We start from the raw sequence: 27,331 nt of genomic DNA on the forward strand, positions 1-27,331 counted from the left end.
TGAAATTCTCATTACAGTTGAAATACTATGGAAAGGAGAAGAGAAAGACTGGAAGAAATGCTGTGATGAGAGGAATAGGAATGTGACTAAGTAAGTGAGAAGAAGAGTCCTAAATGTGTGACAGTAGGTGATTTACCTGAGTGGGAAGGAATCCGTTAACTCCATTGCAACTACTGAAACTTACATAGGATTCAGTGATACAAAAAGCATCTGTTGGTTTTGTCTACCCAGTGTCCAATCTCCATTTTCTGATAGTAGCCCCTTGGTTTTCCCTTGGAAACTGTCACTCCATTGTCACCTACAGACTTGGTGGAATATAGATCTAGTTGTTTTGTCCTGCTCTTGGCAAGCTGTAAGCAAAAACCCAAGGATGACTAATCAACTCTTCCTCTTGAAGGAAGCAACACCAGGAGGGGAAAGGGCTGTTTGCCATGGGAATTCCCTTAAGAGACCATCTAATGGGTCCTGCCTCCCAGATTCAGACCCATCTTCTCAGTATGCTCTACTATGACTGTACCAGTGCTTCACACATTCAGCCATTCCATTTCATCTGTATCCACATTGTACCTGTTGCTAAGTACTTTGAGTACAACTTCCAGGTTGCCCTGGTCCCTGTCCATTCCAAGGCTCTGATTTTTCAGCTCTTTCTTTATATCTAGGAGTTATCACATGGCTTGAAAATTGATTCCTTTTATTCCTTTGGATTAAATTAAGCACAGCTACTTGCTATATATATATATATTTGCAACCAAAGAATGCTAGAGAGGGTGGATTAGCCTGGATACCTGATTACTACTGTTGACTTTCAAAATGATTTCTTTTAACATACCTCTTAGTAGTGTGGGATCTGCTCTTGTATACAACTCTAGGTCTCTCCATTACTTTTACTCACTGACTTGATATAATCTCTCGCTCTTGGATAACAATTGGAATCACCTGTGAACCAGGGACTGCTCCCCGTGCTTGCCAAGCCCTCAATGACATGTCAGCAGATTAATGTTTTATACTCTGTTCCCTTATTTGCTCTTGGAACCAGTAATAGTTAGAGAATAAACAGCACTGAAACACCTAATATGAACATAGAAAGATTCTTGAAATCTATTATATATTCTAGACTGCCCTTTTGGGGTGGGGAGAGGTCCTTTGTCTTTTAAAAATTCTTTTTAGTATATAAAATAGAAATTAGTTATCTACATGCCACTCTTAAGAGCCTTTTGCTCTTGGCTATGAAACCTTCATTTGAAAACCTTTTCCTTTGAATTCTCTGCCACAGTTTTATGGGATGCTCAATGTAAACAGATGCCTCATATAAATTTTATTTTTATAGGTAGCTAATATACTAATATCCTACAGGGGTAATTTAAGCTCCCAGGTGTCCAGGTTTTAACTAGGCTACAAAGAAAATTAAGCCAAGGACAACAGGATGAAACACCTAAGCTAGAAATCTCATGGCTCTTTCATGAGGCACAAGGATTTCAACAAACTTCAAAATAATGGCACACAAAGAACAATCTGGCTAGGAAAGAGACTCCATTAACTGAGGTGAATCAAATTTATAGATTACGTTGGGACAATTTAGAAGTAGGAAATCCTTGCATCTATTATTTATAAACAGAGTTCCACATTGAAACTTGGAGCAGTAAAATGTCCCATAATGAGATGGCATCAAAACACCAACTCTTCCTATGAGGGTTACTATATTCTGAGACTATAGAAGAGGATTCATGATGTTAGAAAGTATATAATACAAAAATAGATCAACAATACTTATTATATGCACACACTAATTATATTTCTGCACGTTCCTATTGAGGTGAAATTTAAGCCTTTGAAGAAGAAGCCACCAGCCAAGCTTTATACCCAGAAATTAGCTGGAGGAAGATCTTTGGCTCTTCTCTAAATATAAAAGTGGTCTTTGTTCAACCATATTCAAACATAAGGCTGGGAGTCCCCCCTTGCCCTGGTGCAGCAGATACTTTTTCAGCTGCCTTCCCAACATACATAGGATACTGATCTCAGAATTGGGAAGGAGGTTGGTATAGTGGCTTAAAGGGCAATAAGCTTTCTGGAAGAAAATAGTCCCTTCTCTCTGGAAATTGGGTATTGTAAGAACCTCTGCAAATGATTAGCTTAGCAACTGAGGTCTGTGAAAATGAAGGTGATAAAAATGAGATGTTAGACTAAGTGCTGAAATAATATCTGGAATTAGGTGGCTCATGTGAAAATGCAGCATCTTTCTGCAGCTGGAGAATCCTTAGGCATAAAAGTGATGCTTTGGGGCAATGACCCAGCAGGTGAGTGTAAACTAAAAGAGCTGTAACCCCAATATGCAAGCATGGGATAGCACTGCACTGAAGTGGGAAGCAAGTGAAGGAGTTTTCAACTAGCAGACTGTGTGGCTGCAACAGAAGAAACACATCTGTTAAAAGAGAGACCAGGTAGAGGTCCAGAAGTCCTCCCCAGTGCTCTTCAAGGTGTGGTTTGGAAGCAAGATGAACTGTTTTGAGAGTGTAAGTCGCAGGAAGCTCTGACAATTTGGTGGCGCAGTTGTCCTGAAGAGCAATTGCTGGATTTTCTCCTAACCTGGTGTGATAGTGAATGTTATGTATCGACTGCTTTAGGCTATAGTGCCCAGCTGTTTGGTCAAACACCAGTCTAAGATGTTGCTAGGAAGGTATTTTGTAGATGCAATTAACATTTACAATCAGTTGACTTTAAGTAAACGAGATTACTCTCGAGAATCTGGGTGGGCCCATATCCCGTCTAATTAGTTGAAGGCCTTAAGAGCAAAAACTGATGTTTCTTGGAGAATAAAGAATTCTGGTGCAAAACTCTAATATAGAAATCCTGCCTGAGTTTCCAACATGCTGGTCTGCCCTACATATGGATTTCTGACCTGCCAACCCACAATCATGGGAGCCATTTCCTTAAAATCAATCTCTCTCTCTCTGTTTCTCTCTGTCTTTCTCTTTCATGTTTTTTTTTTCAAATGATAGCCCTCTGTCTTATCTTTTTGCATTCTAGAGTTCTCAGTTTCTGTACTATATATATATATATACACACACATACATATATATAAAGAAATATTGTATGTAATTAGTTCTGTTTCTTTGGCAAATCCTGATATACCTGGGCAGGTGAGCTCTTGAATGATTTTTTGGAAAAATGCAAAATATATGACTATGTGTGTACCCCCAGCTGCTGAGACAGTCCATTTTGATTACAGATATACACAGCAGATAAATATAGACTTATATTGTTCTATCCCTAGATCACTTAAACTTTAAGAACTCACAAGGAGTTAAAATAATTTACAAAGAGTAGTATATTTTTTTACTATAAGCATCACTCCTCTTTCATAACATTCCTCATCTCTCTCTTTTTACGTACATTTTCTGTAAATTATCTTTGTAGCACTATTTTCTACTCAAAACGAAACTACAAGAATGGGGAATCCCAATCAGGCTCTTCTTGTACCATATATTCAAATAGCCCCAGGGTTTTGGCAGAATTCCTAAATTCCCTTCACGTTTCAGAGACAGGTAGACAGGTATCCAACAAAGTCTGGGGTTGAGTGAGTCTAGTGCACAACTGAAAACTCCAAGGCGGCCCAAAGAGAAAAGAAAGAGGGCTCTTCACCTGAAGAGAGGGAAGAGCAGAAGTTCAAAACAAAGCGACCAGAGACCTTAAATCAAATTCACTCATTCATTCAAAACTTATGAAACACTTACTACACACAAGAGCCTCTACTTGGTGTCACTAGGGGGAGGAGGAGAGATGGCACACAGCCTACGCCCTCAAGGGCATGAAGTAAAGTAAAAACTGTAAAGCAAACTATAAAGTATTCTGATCTCACTTTATACATAAGAAAACTGAATATGAGAAAGACAAGGAATGCAACACTTCTAGAATGTACCTGTAAAGTAAGACAAGTATAAAAATAACTGTACACAAGATAGAAGCTATGAGGTCTCCTTCATCCCTGTGGAAGGGGGCAATGATGAAAGAGCCCACAGAGGAGCAGCAATCAAGTGCTCCGGAATCCCAAGATGCAGTGATGCCTGCAAACAGAAGATGGGCATCCCCACACCAGAGCTCCATGAAGATCTTTAGAGGTCCTCAGGCCCAAGGAGATCACGGCAGTGGCACCCAACTCCCTCCATCAGTACCACGTATAATCAAAACAAAATCGTACTTAATTTTTTTTAATTAAAGAAATCCAGCTAAGTTCTGATTGTTTCCTCCAAAAAATCATTTCATTGCTTTTCTTAAATTAACACATCCTTTCAAAAACAATTTTGGGGTTGTGCTTCTGTTTTACTGGTTCTTTAAATGCACTCTTAGTTTACATGTACCAGGATACATAAAGTTTGATTGGCACACAGCCACTTTTACATCATCTATAGCTGCTTTCTCACCCCAATGGCAGAGTTGAGGAGTTGCCCCAGAGACCGATGGCCCACAAACCCTAAAATATTCACCATCTGGACATTTATAGAAAAAGTTTGCCAACTCTTTCTCAATAGAGTAATTCAGCACAGGTAGAAATGCAAAAAAGGTGTGCAAGTGGTGAGTGCTTACCAGAGAAATAGGCTGACAATGTCCTAGGAAACCTCACAGAATGGCCGTTAGTCAGTTGGGTAGTTAGTTAAGTTAGTTAGTTTACCTTTATGGACACAACTTCAAATTCAGTCCACCTCCTGGGAGCAGATCACTCAAGGCTGGACTAGGTGATGAAATTGATGTGTATGCAAAGTATGTCCCATTTACCAGACCACTGATCACATGATTATCTTGTCCCCACTTCCACCCTATAGAGGCAATCATGGTCAGGCTCACAGTCGAAAGATTGCTTGATGACCATAGAATCAGAGGAAGGGTTGAAGTGAGCTGTAATGGCAGCAGGTGGAGAGAGCCTTATACAGGGATAGCCCTGTTGATGGAGCCAGAATTCCAGAGCTCCTGGGCTCCTCCACGGTGCATGCACATATGAGCACTGCTAGTGTTTACCTCTGTAATTGTCCTTTTACTGTGTTGCCAGCTTCTCTCCTTATGACACATCCTTTCTTTGGAAATCTGAATTTATTCAATGAGGCTGCAGTCAAGTTTTGAAGCCCAGTGTCTGGTCTATCCCATTTCTTTAGGTCAAGATTTGTTCTCATCAATTACTTTTCTTTCTTAACGTTCAAGGGCATCTCTCTGTAGTCTTCAAGTTCATCTCAGAGGAGTTGATGGCATTTTTTGGCTTTTCATTCACACAAGTTGATAGTGGATTCAGCTCTCCTCATTGTCATGCACCTCACCATGTGAGTAATTACTTCCTCAGGAACTCATCTGGTGCTACAAGCATGTGCTCACCTATTCAGGAATGTAGACACTGAGCTCATTTAGAGGCCCTAAAACCTTATCGAATCCTGATTTATACAGGTAACCACGTCAATAAACACATCAAAATCCTGCTGGGTAGTGACAGTCGGTAAATAAAACTGAATGTGTCTTTCCTGTCTGATTCTGACTTGGAATATACAACCCTCTTTCTTATACCTTTTACATTGTAGCACTTCTGCAATGGTGGCAAAGCCCTCAGCCCTGTTGACCACATTTATTCCACTTTGTAAGGCATATTACACCAGAATTATTGGGAGTTTTCAGCCATATCCTTGTCCATGTGGTCAATAACTTAGCATAACACAGACTCTATCACTTATCAATTTCCTACTTCTTTTTATTATGTTGGCATGAGGCATTTTAGGCTAATGCTTGCTCTTTGAAGAAATGTTTGCAAGGCAAAAAAGTTAGTCCTTTTAAACCCCTTGAAAGATGGAAGAAAGAGAAATAACATTTTCAAATCTAATCATTGGGTTACATGCTTTCCACATAAGATATTTATTTTAAACCTCAAAGCACATACCTATTTCATAGATGAAAGTTGAGGATCAGATAAGTTAAGTAACTTGTTCAAGTTCTCACAGTCAGTAAGTGCTGAATCCAGGAACACAAACTCAAATCCTCCTTCTTCCAAGGTCTGGTCTCATTCTATCACACTGTGTTACCCTTTTTCAACATGTTAGCTAGTAGGATTGTCTGCTGTTGAAGCCATGGATGCATTATCATGAAAAGCATCTGGTTTAGAACCTGTTTTTGGTTTTAGATTTCATAAATGCACCATCACATGCACAGCTGTGTCAAATACCTCCTGGAATAAGGCAAAGATCAACAACATAAATAAATGGACATTTCCATTATTTTCCCACAACCCTAACTCTCTAATACGTACCAAGGACCACCAACTACAGTCCGTATTCATTCAAATAATACAGCAAATATTTGTCGAGTACCTACTATGGGCCAACCATTTGTGCTGAGCTTCAGAAGAGATTCTTGCCATAGATTGACGCAATGGCTAAACACTCTAACTACATAATGGCCAAGGAACCCAATATAGGGAAGAACAACATAGGAGTCTTGAAGATTTTGAAAAAGAAATATTTTTTTAAATCACTGTTGTTTTTAATGTGTAGAAATAGCAGAAAGACACCAGAGTGTGATTAAAACTCTTTTAACCAGCTAATTTGCCTTTTATTCAGAGCAGCTGACACAAACCTGCCCCACCAAGAAATCCCGTTTGGGAGTGAATGCTCACGCTTACCAAATCATAGACACTCAACTATTTCCAGTCAAAAGATTCAAGCAGACCCTGGCAGTGACATCAGCACTTGTTGACATCTCTGCTGCCCTTCTTGGAAGCTTTCTTTCTGTCTACAGACACGCGTCATGGGTATGGCAGCTAGTACCAACTACAGCATACCAGAATATAAAACAATTCAGATACCAAGTGGCAGTGTTGACTAGGAAGAGATTGGGAAGTTATTTGCTCTCTGAACCTCAGTATCTTCTTCTATAAAATGAGAATGGTACCCCTGTCTCAGAAGAGCATTAGAACATAAATGAAATAAGTTTGGTATGATGTTCATTCACTTAATAAAAAAATGATCAGACACTATAAACCAAGTACTGTGCCAGGCACTGGGGATACAAGAGTAAGCAAAACAGGCACTGCCTATGCTCTAATAGGTCTTTCTGTGCAGTGGGGCAAACAGACATTAAATGAATAGTCACAGAATGAGCTAAGCCATTGACATTTGTCAAACGTCATAAAAGATGCTATAAAGTGCAGAGTGCTTATAGGAAATATATAACAAAAGCTCCCTGTGGTAGGTTGAATAATACTGCCTCCCCCCCAAAAAAAGGTGTCCATGTCTTAATCCTCTGAACCTGTGAATATGTTCATGGCCAAAGGGACTTTGCAGATGTGATTAAGTTAAGGATCTAGAGATGAAGAAATTATTGTGGCTTATTTAGGTGGGCTCAAGTGTAATCACAAAGGTCTTTAAAAGTGGAAGAGGAAGGCAGAGGGCTATTTGACTACAGAAGAGGAGGTTGGAGTGATATGATGAGAGGGGGATTCCATCTGCCATCACTGGCCCTGAGGATGGGGGAGAAGACCACAAGATAAGAAATGCAGGTGGCTTCTAGAAGCTGAAAGAGGCAAGTAAATGTGCCCCTAGAACCTGCAGAAATGGAAAATTGCTAAAATCTTGGCTTTAACCCAGTGAGCTCTGCATCAGACTCTGGACTTACAGGGCAGTAAGATGATAAGTTTCTATTATTTTTAGACACTAGATTTGTGGTAATTTTTTGCAGCAGCCATACAGAACTAATAAAGTCCTAAACTTCATGGCGGGGAGAAGGGTCAGAGAAAGCCTCTTTGAGGAATTTAAGTGAGACTTGACAGGTGAGTTGGAGTGCCTGGACCACTCCCTCCTGCCCCTCCCTCCTCATGTCATATCCCTCAGCCTGGCACTGATGCCTAGGGCTTCCTCTGGTGGCTGCTGTGTTTTCCTGGGACAGCTGGTCTAGGAGGTCACATTCCTGGCAGGCTCCATGAGGCCAGGGGGCTCTGACTAGGACCTCTTCCCACCCTGCATCCCCAGTTCATCGTTTCATTCTTTCAATAAGAATTTATTGAGCACCGATGATGTGGCAGGTTCCATTCTAGGTGCTGGGTGTACAGCAGCAAACAAAAGACAGAGTCACACCCCAGTATTCACAGCACCACTATTCACAATAGCCAAGACATGGAAGCAACCAAAGTGTCCATTGACAGATGAATGGATAAAGAAGATGTGATATATATATACACAATGGAATACTATTCCGCCATTAAAAAAAAAGAAATAATGCCATTTGCAGCAACATGGATGGACCTAGAGATTATCATACCAAGTGAAGCAAGTCAGACAGAGAAAGACAAATATCATATGATATTGCTTATATATGGAATTCAAAATAATGATACAAATGAGCTTATTTACAAAACAGAAATAGACTCACAGACATAGAGAACAAACCTATGGTTACCAAATTGGAAAGCAGGGGAGAGATAAATTGAGAATTTGGGATTAACAGATACAGACTACTGTATATAAAATAGATAAACAACAAAGACCTACTATATAGCACAAGGAACTGTATTCAATATCTTGTAATAACCTATAATGGAAAAGAATCTGAAAAAGTATATACACACACACCTATATATATATACATACATATATGTATATGACTGAATCACTTTGCTGGATACTTGAAACATTGTAACTCAACTATACTTCAATTTAAAATTTTTAAAACTTAAGAAATAAAAAAGAGAGAGTCGGGGTTCTCAGTGGTGGATTATAACTGGGGCTCATCTTTATGCAAACTATTAACTCTACTTGACCATAATCTTTTTTTAAAAGAACATCCACACATGAAATAAGTTGATGTAACCTTAAAAAGTGCTTTAGTCTTATAACCAACAAGGACCTACTGTAGAGCACAGGGAACTATACTCAATACTTGTAGTAACCTATAAAGGAAGAGAATGTAAAAAAAAAAGAATATCTATATTTATATATATATATATTATATATATATATATATATATATATATATATATATATATATATATATATCTCTGAATCACTTTTCTGTGCAATTGAAACTAACACCACATTGTAAATCAACTACATTTCAATAAAATTTTTTTAAAAAGTACTTTAGTCTTGAAAAATTCCAAGAAACAAGTAGCTGGGTCCAACTGAGGGCCCCATGAGAAATTTTCAAGCTCTAGTCTGGATGGCCAGAAGAGTCAATTGACCTGGCTGTATCCTGCTCCTGGCCACAATGTTTGCGTGATGTTAAGAGAGAGAGTCACAACTCTGGCTCTGGGAATTGCCAATGCTAGATACACAATAAGCCCCTGGATTTAAGGATGGAGGAGGTCCTCCTCAAATCCTAGTGGTAAGGTGTAAAAATACACTTTATTTTCAGTCTCAAAAGTGAGAAACTCATAGATGGTTGAAGAGGTAACAAGCACAAGTACATAAACACAGTTCATGTACTGCACAAACAGTGCAAATTAACAGGTGTTAATTTCCAACACCTCATGCTTTTGGAGGGAGGGGTTGTTTTGATGTTTATTTATTTATTTTACTTTCAAATCATAAATAAATCAATCATGAACATAATACTAACCCAGCATAGGCATGTGTTCTACTAAATGGGCCCTCCAAACGCCCACCCACATTTTAAGAAAGCATCCCACCCCACTCCAGAAAGCCGAGGACAACGGAGATCTTGGTGGAGCGTGTCCTCATCAGACCTTTCCAAGCACGTGACAATCATGCATAAGAAGGAGAATTCTGAAGTAGCTTCAACTGCCTCTTGGTTTGAAAAGGTGACCTGCCAGTCCCTGGATATTTGGGTGGGAGACATTAATCAAGCATTCCTTTGTCAGTGTTAGTTAAATATAGTTAAATGATCCTATCTACCGGGGCTGTTTAGACCTGTCAAAAGTAATCTGCCCCTTCTTGAGAATTGCCAAACAGGTTTGCATCCCAAGTGACTCAGTCATTTATTCCTGTTTAAATACAAAGCTTACTTACCTCTGTAAGTCCTGGTTCATCCTTAAAACTACACGTGTTTAACATGCCACGCTGTATAAAGTGCTGAGAATTGTTACGGATTCTTCTCATTTCTCTGAAGACTACAGAGAATGTGGCCAAATTTTCCTCCAGAGAGTTGGGGAAAGTAGAAAGTAAATCGAGGGCAAACCACAGAGACAGCAGATAGGGGTTCTCAAGATTGACTTGGAAGCATAAACTTGAATGACATTTTACCCTTGATCACCCAGAACCACCAGGAAAGCAGACATTATCCACGCAATGTGCAAACAAAAGGTCAAAAGGCATAATTTTAAAATGTCTGGTTTGTACCCCATGATGAAGATTTACAATAGACAAGATAAAAAAGAAATCCCCTGGGTGAGCTGTGGCAAAATTGGAAGATTGAGATTGACATATACTCATTACTATATATAAAATAGATAACTAATAAGGACCTAGCGTATAGCACACGGACGTCTACTCAATACTCTGTAATTGCCTATATGGGAAGGGAATCTGGAAAAGAATGGATATATGTATTTGTATGGCAGATTCACTTTGCTGTACACCTGAAACTGGCACAATGTTGTAAATCAATTATACCCCAATAAAAATTAAAAAAAAAAAAAAAGAAATCCCTTTTCACAGGGACAAGTATTTTTAAAATTGGAACAAAGAGCTGTTCCCTTACTTGTCACATGGGCACTGTTTGCTTTTTTTTCAAACCACCAAATTGGTTTGACTATGTTTCCTCCTCTTTGGTGCCAGGATCTTTGCACAATGGGACTGCAGTGAGAGGCATCATCCCAGTTCCAGCAACAGGAATTAACAACTTTCTACCAGAATTGCCTTCCAGATGTAAAAGCGTTAGAAAAGTTCACTCTTTTACTCCACAATTTCTCTTGTAGGAATCTCTCCTAATCGACTGGCAATACAAAGAAAGATTTAGGTGCAAAGATATTCATCCTGGTTTTGTTTATAATTGAAAGAAAAAATGAAATATAAAATAAAAGAACATGCCCACCTATTCAACAAAAAGTGGTTGGTTAAATTAATTACACTGCAGCCACAGAAAAAGAATATACCGTAGCCATCAACAATTGTTTAGAGAAATGCAAATCAAAACTACAATGAGATATCACCTCACACCGGTCAGAATGGCCATCATTAAAAAATCTACAAACAATAAATATTGGAGAGGGTGTGGAGAAAAGGGGACCCTCCTACACTGTGGTGGGAATGTAAGTTGGTACAGCCACTATGGAGAACAGTACGGAGGTTACTCAAAAAGCTAAAAATAGAATACATATGATCCAGCAATCCCGTTCCTGGGCCTATATCTAGAGAAAAACACGGTTTGAAAGGATACATGCACCACAATGTTCGTTGCAGTGCTGTCTACAATAGCCAAGACACGGAAGCAACTTAAATGTCCATCGACAGAGGACCAGATAAAGAAGATGTGGTATATTTATACAATAGGATATTACTCAGCCTTTAAAAAGAATGAAATAATGCCATTTGCAGCAACATGGATGGACCTAGAGATGATCGTACTAAGTGAAGTAAGTCAGACAGATCAAGAAAAATATCATATGATGTCGCTTATAGGCAGAGTCTTTAAAAAAATGATACAAACGAATTTATTTACAAAACAGAAACAAACTTACAGATTTAGAGAAAGAATTTATGGTTACCAGAGGGGAAGCGGGGGAGGGATCAATTGGGAGTTTGGGATTGACATGTCCACACTGTTGTATTTAAAATAGATAACCAAAAAAGAACTACTGTATAGCAAGGAAACTGCTCAATATTCTGTAATAACCTAAATGGGAAAATAAGTTGAAAAACAATAGATACATGTACATGTATAACTGAATCACTTTGCTGTACACCTGAAACTAACACAACACTGTTAATTAACTATACTCCAATATAAAATTAAAATTTTTTAAAAACCCACAAGGAGATTCACACCTGTTAGGATTATTATTAAATAAATAAATAAATATTGGCAATGATGTGGAAAAAAATTATTTATAAGAAGTTTTTAGGGCTTCCCTGGTGGTGCAGTGGTTGAGAGTCCGCCTGCCAATGCAGGGGACACGGGTTCGAGCCCTGGTCTGGGAGGATCCCACATGCCGCGGAGCAACTGGGCCCGTGAGCCACAACTGCTGAGCCTGCGCGTCTGGGGCCTGTGCTCCGCAACAAGAGAGGCCGCGATAGTGAGAGGCCCGCGCACCGCGATGAAGAGTGGTCCCCGCTCGCCGCAACTAGAGAAAGCCCTCGCACAGAAACGAAGACCCAACACAGCCAAAAATAAATATAAAATAAATAAATAAATTTAAAATTACCTTTCTAAAAAAAAAAAAGAAGTTTTTAAGAACAAAACAAATTAGTTTTTACTCATTCCCACTTTTCTGTACTTCTTTCTAATTTTTTTACAATGATCATGATTTGTCTTGGTTATCAGGAGACAGAAAAATATCTGAAGCTGACCATGAGAGTTTTGATACATAACACAATGGACAGCACTGAACAAGACTCTTTAAAACAGTTACACCCAAGGCTCAGTATTTCTTATTACCCAACCAATTCTTCATCATTCAATCAAATCTTTTATATCTGGCCACATTTAAGAACTACCAAGTAGTATTGTCTCTCATTCCTTTACTTGTTCTCTGTTGGAAAAAGCTGATTGCCGATCTGTGTTATCCTCATGGGGAAAAAAAAGATCTTCTATAATTATTTTGTTAAACAAGTCTTTTATTTCCTTACTTTGACTTTGCACTGGAAGAGGCCCTCTCATGAGTTGGTGCTCATATAAAAGGAAGAGTTGCATTTATAAATTCACTAAAATGCCTTTAAGCTGAGAATCTCCCTAAAGCGCCAGGTCCAGACTGCGTTTCAGGCTTGTTCCAAATTCCTCAGGGATTGAGATCTTAATCATATAAGACTTGCATCCAAGACTTGGAATTTAGGAATATTTCCATCCCCCAAATTGAGGTAAGACAATGCCCTGTTTCAGCAGGAAGTAGCCAGAGTGGCCATTGCCCGTTCCCTGAAAGATTTGGGAAAGATTGAAAGAAAAGCGGGGAGGTTGAAACCAAGTCCCCTTAAAACTGAGTTCCTCTGCTGAGTGTATGATTAACTTCTCTATCCAAAATATTATTCCCTTTTTTGTCCAACACCTGTTCTCCTCAAGATTGAGGAGTATCAAAGAAAAGGGGGGATTAAAACTGAGCAGGAGTCTGTGGGGCCCTCCTGGGTACAAAGTCTTTCTGTGTCCCCTGTTTCTTATTTGCAGGAAAAAGGCTTCAGCCTCCTAGACATTCCTGAATACCAAAGAGCAGATTCAAATAGTTGCTAATCAGTGAAGTAAGGGAATGCAGAAACAAAGGAGGAACAATCAAGAAATTATTTAAACACAGTTTTCTTTTTACTGTAGTGGTTGTCATGCCTTTCCTAATAGATTATAAGCTCATACTGTCTAGAACGAGATTTTGAGTTGATATGTTTCAATAAAGCCTGACGAACATATAAATTAAGACCTTATATCAGTGAGTTTCCATCTTTTTTTGCCTCAAAAAGCATTGCTTAAATTAAATCTTATGCTGCACCCAAATATTTCAAATAAGTCAAAGAGGAGCTGGTCTGATTAAAGTGGAGGTGGGGAAGGACCAAGCTGACAATGACCATATAATTTATCACTCAAACTAGGACATTCTTGGGAGTGAAAGGAGGCACTCTTAATAATTGCACTGGGGCAAAATATTTTACAAATCATTTCTTTCTGCTTTAGGAAGATTATAAGTTCAAACTTCCCAGAAGCAGTAAAGGAAATAATTGGAAATTGGCTACATAAAGTGGAAACTCCAATATGAGTGGGGGGGGGGGGGGGAGGGAGGGTGGGGCGGGGGGCAGGTACCTAACTGAAGTCCAGAGTCAAAGCATAAATTGGACAAAAAATATATTTACAAAACACAGACAATGGGCTAATTTGGTCAATTTAGAAAGTACTTGAACCAACAATGAGGAAAGGATGAACCTTCCCAAAATGAGTAAAGATAGCTGCATAGCCAGCTTATAGGGGAAAGTATACAAATGGCAATAATCAATAAAAATAACCCCAAAATCCTTACCATGCTCATAATGAAAGAAATGTTAATCAAAACAAAAAAAATCAATCTAACAATAAGCTAATATTAAAGTGTAAGAATGGCTGATATTAATTAGCCTACAGGGAAGCAGTGTCATTCTTAACACTGACTATAAATGTATTAACAGATTAAAACTTTTTAGCTGGCCATTAGGCAATAGCTATTCAAATGAAACTATGTGTTGTTTTTGACCTGACAATTACAGAGCTAGAAATCAGCTTAATTTTGCAAAAGCAAATCTATATACAAGTACCATGAACCATAGCCTGTCATAGCAAAAAAGAAACCTGGAAACAACCTAACTGTCTGTCAATTACAGAAGGATTAAATATTTTATGGAACGGGATATCCATATGGTGGAATTATGTGCAGCCCATAAAATAAAAACTGTGGTAGTTTTGTATGTTCTGATATGGAAAAACCTCAAAGATATATCATTAAGGCCAAAAAATAAAAGCAGGGTCAGAACACTGTGTACATTATGGTTTTTATTCTATACATTGTTAAGAGGCAACTTGTAGGTATTATGTAAGTATGGGTTTTTAAGATCACATCAGAAACCATGACTAGTGTTTGTTTTTGTTAGAGGGATTAGGTAGAGGAGTGGGGGCGGGGTGTGTGTGTGTATTTACTCTCTGTTTTGTACCTTTTTGCCTTGTTTGAATTTTCTAAATATGTTCATGTGCTCCTATTATAAATGTTTAAAGTGTCAACAGAGGTTATCTGTGTGGTTGGATTATCATGATAAATATTATAAAAGGTGGAGAAAGCTATGTTTGCAGAAAACAAAATGGGAAGCCCAAGTCAAGAAGTATTCCAAGCTTACAAAATCATGCCACCGCCATTAACAATGAAAGAGCTTGAAACATAAATCCCTTCCTTTGCAAAATGTTCAGCATTTGAGCCATCCATTCACCTAAATGTTTGTTACAATATTGAAATTACAGATAATGCCATCCCTTACCCTCTAGCAAGAGAATGAGAGACATACATATAAGGGGTTGTGGGAGCAGAGAACGCATCCATGATGAATGTCAACACATTCAAAAAAGAACCTAGAATATCCATCCCACACCCATCTTTATTCCTGGTCCTCAGTAAATGGGAGAGACCACTGCTTCTATAGAGCCTTTCCTGATCTTATTCTCTCAAAGCAGAAAAGCTACAATTTTGCATGAGACCAAAATATCAGTGCTTTGACCTGCCGCACCCTTCAGAGAAGGTGCATGGAGAGACTTTCTCTACTTACACAGTGAGGATCTTCTAGAAAGCTACCCTCACAGAAGACAGTGTAAACTACCAGCAGCCCTCAATATACTCTGTTCCCAGTCAGGTAAAGTATCTAATGTGGGAGGGAGGGAAGGACACATCCAAAACTCTAGAGAGTAAAACTAAATGGACCACTCCTCTTTATTTATAAGTGCAGTTTCCTCTAGCCCAGTAGATATATGACTTATTATATATACAGAATTTTTGCCATCCTTCTGTTTAATTTTCCAACTGAACATTTTTTTCAGAAACAAAATACTTGTATTTATGGTATCTTCTACAAAGTCTCATTCTCACCCAATATTTTTTAGCAAATAAAAATTCCTCAGCAGTCTGATGATGGACTCTGTTATTTCACAGAAAGAATGTTCACTAATATCAGGAATTAGGCAGTTACTATTGTCCAGCACCATGCCAGATGCTTTACATAAACCATCATGCAGAATAGGTAATATTACACCCACTTTACAGATGAGGAAACCGGGGCTCAGAAGGACTGAACAATTTGCACATGATCATCCAGCTGGTAAGTGGCTGAGTAATCTAACTAAATGTATTATGGTTGCTATAAATATCAGCAAAGTTAAACTGAATAAAGATGAATGTTCATAAGAGTTTGACTTCTCTTATCATCATGCATAAGTAAAAGACTGGATTCTACACAATCGAGTGAATGTAAGAGTCAAAGAAAATAACTCAGTTGCAGGTCCTTGCACATAGAACTTTCTGCAGTGATGGAAATGTTTTACCCTGTGCTGTTTGATCGGGTAGCCATCAGCCACTTCTGGCTACTGATCACTTCTACGTGGCTTAGCATAAATGAGGAACTGCAATTTTTAAAAATTTATTTTATTGAAGTATAGTTGATTTACAATATGTTAATTTCTGCTGCACAGCAAAGTGATTCAGTTATACATATATATACATTCTTTTTTATTTTCTTTTCCATTATGGTTTATCATGGGATATTGAATATAGTTCTCTGTGCTATACAGTAGAACCTTGTTGTTTATCCATTCTATATATAATAGTTTGCATCTGCTAATCCCACACTCCATTCCTCCCCTCCCCTCTCCCCCTAGGAACTGCATTTTTCATTCTATTTTAGTTAACTTAAATTTAAATAGACACATGGCTACCATATTGGACAGCACAGTTCTAGCCAAAGTCATTCAAGAAATATTTATTGGTAAATGGAATCAAAAAGAGAGGAGGAGGGGGGCTTCCCTGGTGGGGCAGTGGTTGAGAATCTACCTACCAATGCAGGGGACACGGGTTCGAGCCCTGGTCTGGGAGGATCCCACATGCCGCTGAGCAACTAGGCCCGTGAGCCACAATTACTGAGCCTGCTCGTCTGGAGCCTGTGCTCCGCAACAAAGAGAGGCCGCGATAGTGAGAGGCCCGCGCACCGCGATGAAGAGTGGCCCCCTCTTGCAGCAACTAGAAAAAGCCCTTGCACAGAAACGAAGACCCAACACAGCCATAAATAAATAAATAAATATTAAAAGAAAAAAAGAGAGAGAGGAGGCAGAAGGACAAGTAATGATATAAAATCACAAAATATTTAGATCTGGGAAAAACCTTTCTGAGCCCATCTCATCCAACCCACTCATTTTACACAGATGAGTAAATTGTGACCCAGATAGATGAAGCAATTCACTGAGGTCGCATGAGCTAGCAAGGGGCCAGAGAGAAATCCCAACTTCTAATGAACGTGAAGCTTAGTCAATGGTGTTAAAACAATTGCACAGAATTGAGTTAAATGAAGGAAAACAATAAAAGGATTTTCTTTGCACTCTTACCAAAGCTCTCCATATTAGTAAGAAATAATTTAAGGCAAAATTTCCACAAGGCAGGGACGTAAGTAAGTATAAAGGTAACCTGCTAGTTAAATCCATGGCTTCCTGATAGGGAAACACCGAGCACCTTGGAAATGTGTTTTGATGTTCCAGTTCTATTACAAAAAAAAAAAATCTGACTTCAAATTACAATTATTCCCTAAACTATGCCTTCCTTCCCAACCTCTACCCCCGAATGGGGAGAGTCCTGTATGTATACCTTCCTCACAGAGAAGCTCTTCTATTTAATTAGGTTAATAGGTTACAGATAGGTTAATTGGGTTAAATCCTGAGCAGAACCAAAGTGCTTTCTAACTGCTGCTGTCATTGTGTTACCTGGAGTTGAGATGGATCTTTCATATACACTGGTCTGTAACCCGCTCACCAGAGATCTGCTTACACGTGGCACAGGGTAGAAGCTCACACACATGGCACTATCACCCCCTAAACTATTCAGCAAAGGCATTTTGAAAAATATACTTTCTGCCTTATAAATGATCTCTTCCAGGTTTCCAGTGAAACAAGTCATTTAAAAAAATTTTTTTTTGACAAATGAAAGGGGGAAAAATGCCTTTTCAAATCCAGGGCACTTGAAAGTTTCATTTTCCTGTTTTAATTTGTTTCAGCGTTTCAAGGGAATAATAATAGTTTTTTAATGCCAAAGGTGGCTTTCATCACTCAAAGCCCTCTAATTTCCTCGCATACTGCAAGTAATACGTTAATAGTCCCCAAATGAAATATTACCTAAAACACAACTTGGTAATTTTCCTCAGAGTTCAAAGTTATTTGAAAAAGAAGCATCACCTTTTACAAATATTTACTTTGCAACAATGGAAGAAGCTGCAAATGATCTGCAATAGCTTCCATTCTGTTCTTTTTTGTGCCGTCTTTGAATATTCTGTTGGGAAAAAAATAGAATAAATGGGAAAAAGAAAAAAACCTGTCTCCTTTCCCCCCTTTCGGTTTCTAATACCAGGTTCCATTTAAGGACCTGAATTCTCCCTTTAAAATTAGATTATATTTACATGTGTGTGTATATATATATATATGTAGAGAGAGAAAATCTTGGTATCTGTGGGCTCATTACAGAATACACACACCAAAGAAAAGATGTGCACAGAGGCCATAGAGAATTTAAAAGATTTATTTATGATGTATTACTGTAATTTTTAATTTAGACATGCAAATTTTTTAATTTGCACCGACTGCTTTGCCTTAATGGTTTTGATTAATACTTGGAGGTAGTGTTTGTGAAAGAGATTTATACTGTGATTCATCTGCAAAATAATCAAATCATTACCAGCTAATGACAAAGCTGTGAAAAATGATACAGATATTGTGTAACTTCCAGCTATGGCTGAGCACGTGGAGGTACCCAATCCTTCCAGCAAATGTGAACTTGTGTTAATAACTGCTGGGAAGTTCGCTCTAGGTCCACTCTAATTTGGCAACCAAAAACATTGATCTTAATAAAGCTGTCTGATAAAAAGAACAGTGATTAACATCCTGAACCCTCTATTCTGCTCATGCCAAGGTCCCTTTTTTTTTTTTCCAGGAATAAAATTCCACTGCACTTCCTGCTTATCGCTCCATCTCACCTCAGCCCTCTGTGGGTCTCCAGATAAGGCTACAGATGCTTAAGGAAGGGGAAGCAGTGCTGGTGGCAGCAGGTGGCAGTTGCCCAGGGAAGAAAGCACAGCACACGGGAGCCCCAGAGTCTGTACCCCTGGCAGAGCCAACACCCACTCCATCCAAAACTCAGAGGCAAGTCCTCTTCTAGTGGGTCCTTCCTGCCTGGATCCAGCCATTCAGGCCTGAGTGACTCTTGCAGTCTTGCTAATCCTGACAGAGTCAGCAAAGGTGGAGCAGAAAACTCCAGAGCGTGTCCAGAGTCAGCAGAACAAACTCTCAAACAGTATCAGGAAACCAGAAGAGGGCAGGAAGCAGAAACCCACAGATAATCCCCAAATCTCATTACTGCCACTCCTTGTGACAAGTGTCTCCACCACATCACTCGCCCAAGAGGCTCATTTGAGCAAATTTGGATTTTACCTCCTTTCTCGCTGCTCCCCTCCAACCAAGTAATGAAAATTAATGTTTCTCACAGTCTGTACTCTTCCCCAAAAACTCTTTCATTAATCCTCACCCCAGACTTATGATGTAAGCATTATTAGTATTATTAGTCCCATTTTACAGATAAGTACATTTTACAGATAAGTAGTGTTCCCAAGGTTAATGAAAGAAAACTGGCATGGGATGGAGGCAAGACTTATTTCTGGTTTATTCTAGAACCCCACAGACCCCAGCTATCAAACTGATGCCCTTATTTTCTACTGAAGAATGAAAAATACCGAAAATGGGGGCAGGACAGTCAGAAGAGAGATGGGATGAAGTGGAGCAAGAGGGTTAAAAAAAAGAAGAAAAGAAAAGCTTGGATCAGCCCGAGTTAACACTGAAGCCATCATATTTTAACTCATTATCAAGAAATTCAGCTCCTTTCTTCATTTCGGTCCTCATAAAGGAAAAACCCAGTGAGTTGATAACCATTAATATTTCATTGAAAACAGATCCATATTTTCTGTGATAGTGACACGGACATTCCACTTCATCAGGAAGCCATTTTACAAAATTAGAAAAAGCAAGGCACCATTCTGGAAAGCAAAAGCCGAGACTACTTATCATTATTATTTATTACTTTTTGGGTGCCAACTGGGCCCCCATAGCAGAGAGGGAGTTACAGAAACATCACGCGGAAGCAGACGGTCTCTGTTCCCTGGGTCCACACTCCAATTTCGACCCCATGGCTACAATGGATACTGCGTCTTTCATTACTGGTAACTGCAACTGCCCTGGAACCACAAAAGAAAGATCAGAACTTTCGATCACTTTTCTAGACATGAAGACAAATGAGAAGGGAGGCAATAAGTGTAATTAATTTCAACGAGAGCTGGAAGAGGAAAACTTTCAGCTGTGGTAGCATACACAGCATTCATCAGGAGAGCTTTCCTCCCAGTAGAGCCAGAGCCACTGATTCACAGATGGGAAATAGGCTGCCATTATGAAAAGAACCAGGAGAGGAAAATAAATGTCACGTGGCTTTCATAGCATTATTTTGGTTCAGAGTATCTATGAGAGAAATAGGCTTGCGATTTAATTGTGCATGTGGTCCAGGAAAAGCAGGAGGAGATAAGCCAGTAAGTTCAAAGTAAAGTTAAAATTCAAGCCACTCAGAGTGAGCCAACAGAATAAGCCCTTGGACAGATGGGCATCTTGTGTGATTCAACACAAGATACAGTACAAGTAATGATGAGGCTGAAGTGCTGAAGGAAAGGGAAATGCACTCTCAGAGGTAAACTTGCTCTCAAGTCGTCAGGACTTAGCTGAATAATTCCCCTTAATGCTTAGACAAATAATGCTGCTGAATTCTTGGGAATCAAACCATGTCTCCACCTCTCAGCTTCCGGGTGCTTCTAAAGACTGGACTGAGCAAGTTGTAGGGAAAATTAAATCCAAAATATATTCATCATGATCGTTTTAGAGAAGGGAGATGTTCCCCACCCATCTGTAATGTGAGAAAAGGGATGAAACTTGACTCTAAGCAACCTCAGATATTTCTGAGGAAGGCCAGAACCAGAGCATTATTGCATACAGATTTTAGAAGCGATTCTTCTACTGCCAACTGATGACAAATATCCTGGAATCCCGTCCCTATCCAGTTCCCACAGGCTCCCTCTTCTAACACCTTCCATGTTAGAGCTTTGGTCATCTCAAAGAATATCAGCTGTTTTTTTATGCAGTCTGTTTTCTGCTTCTGCAACTCTTATGCAACATTCTGCAACTCCTCATGTTTATCTACAGTCGCACAGCAAAACTTTCTGAGATAATAGAAATGCTCTATATCTGTACTGTCCAATATGGTAGCCACAAGCCACATGAGGCTAGTGCTACCAAGGAAATGGATTTGTAATTCTATTCAATTTTAATCAATCTGTATTTGTAGAGCCACATATGCCTATTGACTGCCATACTGGACAGTGCAGCTCTAAAGAGAGCAATGAGGCTTTTACTGAAGATGCATTAACACAGATGGAGTTTACATTGCACTTGCTACAAGACTCTCTTTCCCAGACTCCCTTGCAGGTAGGGGTGGCCATGTGACACAATTCTAGCCAATAAGAGGAGAGCTGAGGGACAAATTTTTTTTCCTCTTTGATATAGAATCCAATTTCCTATTTGCCCCTTTTGCTTTTCTTCTGCCTGCGGTATGTACATAATACCTGCATGGGTAGCAACCATCTTTTTTTTAAGTTTATTTTTATTGAAGTATAGTTAATTTACAATGTGTGTTAGTTTCTGGTGTACAGCAAAGTGATTCAGTTATACATATAAATAATAGTTTGCATTTGCTAATCCCAAACTCCCAATCCATCCCTCCCTCATCCCCCCCTTGGCAACCACAAGTCTGTTCTCTATGTCTGTGAGTCTGTTTCTGTTTTGTACATAAGTTCATCTGTGTCATATTTTAGATTCCACATATAAGTGATAACATATGGTATTTGTCTTTCTCTTTCTGACTTACTTCACTTAGTATGATCATCTCTAGGTCCAACCACATTGCTACAAATGGCACTATTTCATTCTTTTTTATGGCTGAGTAATATTCCTTGTATATATGTACCACATCTTCTTTTTTTTTTTTTTTTTCCTTTGAATCTGCAGAACAAGATCTTTATTTCAGGAACATTTAATTTTAAAATATACTGTTTAATTATAAAAAATCATGTTGACTTTTTATCTAGTACTATATAAACATATTCTTTTTAGTTTATTAATTATTCTTTTTTAAAAATTTTTATTGGACTATAGTTGATTTTCAATGTTTTGTTAGTTTCTGCTGTACAGCAAATTGAATCAGTTATACATATACATATATCCACTTTTTTTAAGATTCTTTTCCCATATAGGTCATTACAGAGTATTGAGAAGAGTTCTCTGTGCTCTACAGCAGGTCCTTATTAGTTATCTATTATATATAGAGTAGTGTGTATATGTCGAACATTTATGCTTTTAATTCCAAACTTTCTCATCTCCTCTGGAACCATGCTCCATTAAGTATCACTTCTTTTGCCTCTATCGAGCTTTCTTACATTTTCAGTCACTCATTTAATTTCACCGTCACTTAGAAATATGATTCACTTCTGTCTGAGAAACCCAATCCCTCTATTTCTTTTTTGTTTTTTAACATCTTTATTGGGGTATAATTGCTTTACAATGTGTCAGTTTCTGCTGTATAACAAAGTGAATCAGCTATACGTATACATATATCCCCATATCCCCTCCCTCTTCGGTCTCCCTCCCACCCTCTCTATCCCATCCCTCTAGGTGGTCACAAAGCATGGAGCTGATCTCCCTGTGCTATGCTGCTGCTTCCCACTAACTATCTGTTTTACATTTGGTAGTGTATATATGTCCATGCCATTCTCTCACTTCATCCCAGCTTACCCTTCCTCCTCTCCATGTCCTGAAGTCCATTCTCTACATCTGTATCTTTGTTCCTGTCCTGTCCTCTCCCTAGGTTCTTCAGAACCATTTTTTTTTTAGATTCCATATATAAGTGTTAGCATATGGTATTTGTTTTTCTCTTTCTGACTTACTTCACTCTGTGTGACAGACTATAAGTCCATCCACCTCACTACAAATAACTCAATTTCGTTTCTTTTTATGGCTGAGTAATTGATATTCCATTGTATGTATGTGCCACATCTTCTTCATCCATTCATCTGTCAGCGGACACTTAGGTTGCTTCCATGTCCTGGCTATTGTAAATAGTGCTGCAATGAACATTGTGGTACATGACTCTTTTTGAATTATGGTTTTCTCAGGGTATATGCACAGTAGTGGGATTGCTGGGTCATTTTACCATGTCTTCTTTATCCATTCATCTGTTGATGGACATTTAGGTTGTTTCCATGTCTTGACTATTGTAAATAGTGCTGCTGTGAACATAGGGGAGCATGTATCTTTTCAAATTATAGTTTTGTCCAGTTATAGCAACAACCATCTTAAGTGTAAATGGCCTAACATCAAGGTTGGCATGGCAGAAAGATGAAAAGGGGGTGGGACCTTGAAAACTTCCTGGAACCATCACACTAGTCCTGGAGCACCAACCTGTGGATTTCTGTGACATGGGACAAATAAAGCTGTTACTCATTTAAACTACTCTTTCCTTGTTTTTCTATGCTTGGAGCCAAACTCATTAATCCTAACACATTTAACTAGATCTCATTATAAAGGTTTGCCACATAATGAATATCTTGATGTCTACAGAACTGATGTAAAGTCCAGCTGTGATGGCCCTGCTTATCCACTGCCCCTGTCCATCCTCACTCTTCTCTGTGGGGCCAGCCCAAGGCAGTACTGTGAGAAGTGAATAGATTTCATCAAATGTCCCACTCTGTCCCTTCACTTCCCTTCTCTGTGTTCTGTTTCTCTGTGTTCCTGTCCTTATCTAATCCTTTGTACCTTTCCTCTCTCCCCTCAGCAGTTCTTCTGCTACCATTCATTCCTCCTGGGATACCTCCTTAAAACTGAGGGGTGGAAGGAGGTCATAGGCTAAAAGGATTTTCATCACAGGGAAGAAAAGGAGAAGAAGGTATCTGAACATAAGGATGTTCCCTTCCAATAAAAATATTTTTTGTAAGTAATTTTCTCTACGTGTCTAGAAAAAGGCTTTCTTGGTCTTACTTCTGAGATCTTTTTCACACTTCTTTTTTCTTTTCGATGACTCTTAGTTGGGCATCTAGCGTGCACTAAGCCTCTGCTTGACTCTTACATGTATATTGTTTCTTTTAATCCTCAGAACAACGCAAGAAGTAAAACTTGGGAAGACTCTTGGGGACAAGAGTGGGCTTTTGAAAGTTTTTCAGGTCCACACACTGTATCTCTAGCTAGCCCTTCACTAAATTTGTTGAAAATTCTTCCTCTTGTGTGTATCCCAGCAGCATCTACGATTTCCACTTTACAGATGAGGAACATGAGGCTCAGAGAGCATGAGTACTTGGTCATAATAAGTGACAGTGGCAGGACCTCTTGTTGCAAGTTAGGTCTTTTTCCAGTGGAAAGGAGAGAAGGTTTGGGGTTTCCTCTCCCATGTGATCCTGTCTAGTTCCAACCACTGGACACAAGGGGCCAATTTCCTTCCTCAAAGGAGCTCCATTGGAGGAGAAATGGAGAAAGGGCAAGCTAGTGAGGGTCCCCCAATGATGAGAGAAGCAGGAAGCCCATGCTTTGCCCTTGCCAGGATGCCTGGAAGAAAGGCATCCCTCTGCAGACATCTCCCAGGATGTCAAAGGTAGTAATAAGCTTCCTCACCTCATGGGGAAGTTGTGAGGATTAATTCTTGTTTAAAAGTAGTTTCTGATCTGGTGATGAAATATTCTCTTGTGTTCTTTTGTTCCCTCTGGTTCCTCTTTCCACAGAGATGACTCATGAAAAGAAGATGGAGCAAGAAGGATGGTGTAGGGGAACGTGGAGACAGCAGCTGAGAGCAAGTGGAAAGCAGAATAGAATAGGACGAGAAGGGCAGCATCAGTGGTTCTAGAATTCATAGACTTTGACCAGGAACCACTGGAAGAAGATGTTCGGCTAATCTCCCCTTTCCCTGGACAGTCAAAAATGCAACAGGGCTTTCTCTCACCCTGACAGCATCCCATCCCAAAGAGGAAAGTCAAGTGTTAACATCTGGTAAGTGCTCTCCAGAGGTCAAGTTTAGGTGAAGTCCTGCCTCCTGCTTATCTAAGACTCTGCCCCTTGGTCCATCTCCCTCTATGAAGATGAAGGGAAAGTCATTCAGTCCCTGGGCATTTGGACATTTGGGCTTACATGAGTCCCTAAAGCTGAAATACTTTTTACAGAAACTTTCAGAAAGTTGCAGGTTTCCCTACACTTTTTTCCCTCCTTTTCTTTGTCTACCATGGTGTCTATTTTCCCCTTTTCCTCTTTTTCTAATTTAAAAGGATGAGTGTGGAAACATAAGGGCAAACCCTTTTCGGGGTCAACTCAGCATTAGAGAAGCCCGAAGTCACTTCTAATGAAGGAATTTAAGGAAATGAGAGACCCTGAGGGACAAAGGGCTTTGAGGGATTTTCAAATCCACACCGTGTAACTATTAATAGCCCTTCGCTGAATTTGTGCAGAATTCATCCTCCTGTGTGTATACCAACTGCATCTCTATCTGCAACAGAAAATTGGTACCCTGCAGTCATAGACGGTGAAATAAATAATCTACCCTCCCAGACACTGGTGAAATGTACAAAGGATGGGGAAAAGGGAACACAACTGATTCAGAGGCTAAGACTTTAAGACAGCAAGAACAGGAAGCCCAAAGCAGAGGCAACTTTCTCATCTGGGTGAGGAGAGTACACCCCAGGCTTTCCTTAGGGTCAGTGTGTACAGTTGCTCATTCCATGCACTGCACAAAAGGACTGGCCCAGCATGAGTCGGGGCCAGAATTTAGCTCCCTCTGCTTGCCAAACTGAGAGCCAGAGGGCCACGTCTGCCTAGGTGTGATGCCTTTTACTAATTCACACAAAGACAGGCTCTTTGAGGTGGCCTTGTTTTCCTAGCTGAGAAGAAAATGTCCCTGCTTCAGATTCACTGTTCATATACAGTCATGAAGATCAGGTGTGGCCCAGAAGAAAAGGGAATCACTTCAATACAGCTCTTTATCTAATTGGCGGCTTAAATAAAATGTTGTATCATTGATTTCTGAGCACAAAACTATCCAGAGATGTTGCCGGTGTCTATTTAATAGAACTGCCAAAAAACATTTAATTTTTTCACATAAAACACACCCAGAAAATTCAACAAATTTCATCAAAATGTTTAAGTGCCAGAAACGACTCCAATCTAATAAAACATTAAGGCCTTGCCTCGTCTGTATTGCACATGCAACAGACCTCCATTAACGACAGAGCTGGAACCTAGTTTTTAATTCTTCTGCACAAAATCACCGATTTAGGTTCTGCTGGGAAACCTTTGGGAAGGATCTCTTTGTAAATAAAACAACCAATTTCTTAAAATAACGTTGGCCAGGAGTGGCAGCTCCTCCATGGTCTGAGAGGCATGTTCACTGATCAAACGCTGAGGCAGTCCTGTACCATCAAGCTGTTGTAACAGAATCTGTTGGTGTCTGCCGGCGCGCTGAGTGACAGCAGTGTGTAATCAAAGAGATGCACAGATACACATCAGACGGCAGGAACACAGAAATAAGCAGCGAAATGGGAATATTTTGGAACCTAAATGGACCTTGGCAAAAAACACTTTGAAACTGCCACTTTGCAGAGCTTGATCATTCTTGCTTGTTGCATTTGGAATCTGGAAAGAGAAGAGGAAGGAAGAGCAGATTAGAAAGGTTAGTTTGTATGGGGTGCACCCTACGCTCCAGGCACAAAGGACTTTACATATGTCATGGGATCTGACTGTCATACTCACAGTACGACATAGGATTATTATCCTTATTACCAATGGGAAAACCACATCTTCAGAAGTACAATAACCTGCTCAAGGCTACACAGCTTATAAGTGACAGAGCCAGAACTGAAATCCAGGTCTCTAAAGCCCATAGCCTCCCCACGTCCTTTATTTCCAAGCTGTGGTGGAAATCTGGGGCCAACACTTCCTTCCATCCCAACCTCAGATGCTCTCCTCATCTGGTTGTTTCTGAGTACACAAGACGAGCTGCCCTAAGCAAGTGCCCTTCAGCTGTCTGCAACATCTCTCAAGAAGAAGAATCTATCTTATTCAAAAAGTAAACTCCTATGAAAAGCTAGACTGGATTCAATTGGCAGATGATGCAGCAGCTTATTTTGCTAATCAAGTTTTGTGGGCCGTGGGGCCAGAATACCGGGCTATGAAGTTCAAGAGCCTTGCTAGCCTCCCAGGTAGGTGCCCTGGCAGTGGTCTGAGCAGAACCTTCTCCGGATCCACGTTAGATGGGGGACCAGATTACATGGGAGCTCGTACAATGTCTGCCATTCCCAAAAGTATTCATCTGTGATGAAAGCCAGGCTCCCCC

Source organism: Balaenoptera acutorostrata, chromosome 4 (genome assembly GCF_949987535.1).
Source record: "Balaenoptera acutorostrata chromosome 4, mBalAcu1.1, whole genome shotgun sequence".
NCBI classification, from domain to species: domain Eukaryota; kingdom Metazoa; phylum Chordata; class Mammalia; order Artiodactyla; family Balaenopteridae; genus Balaenoptera; species Balaenoptera acutorostrata.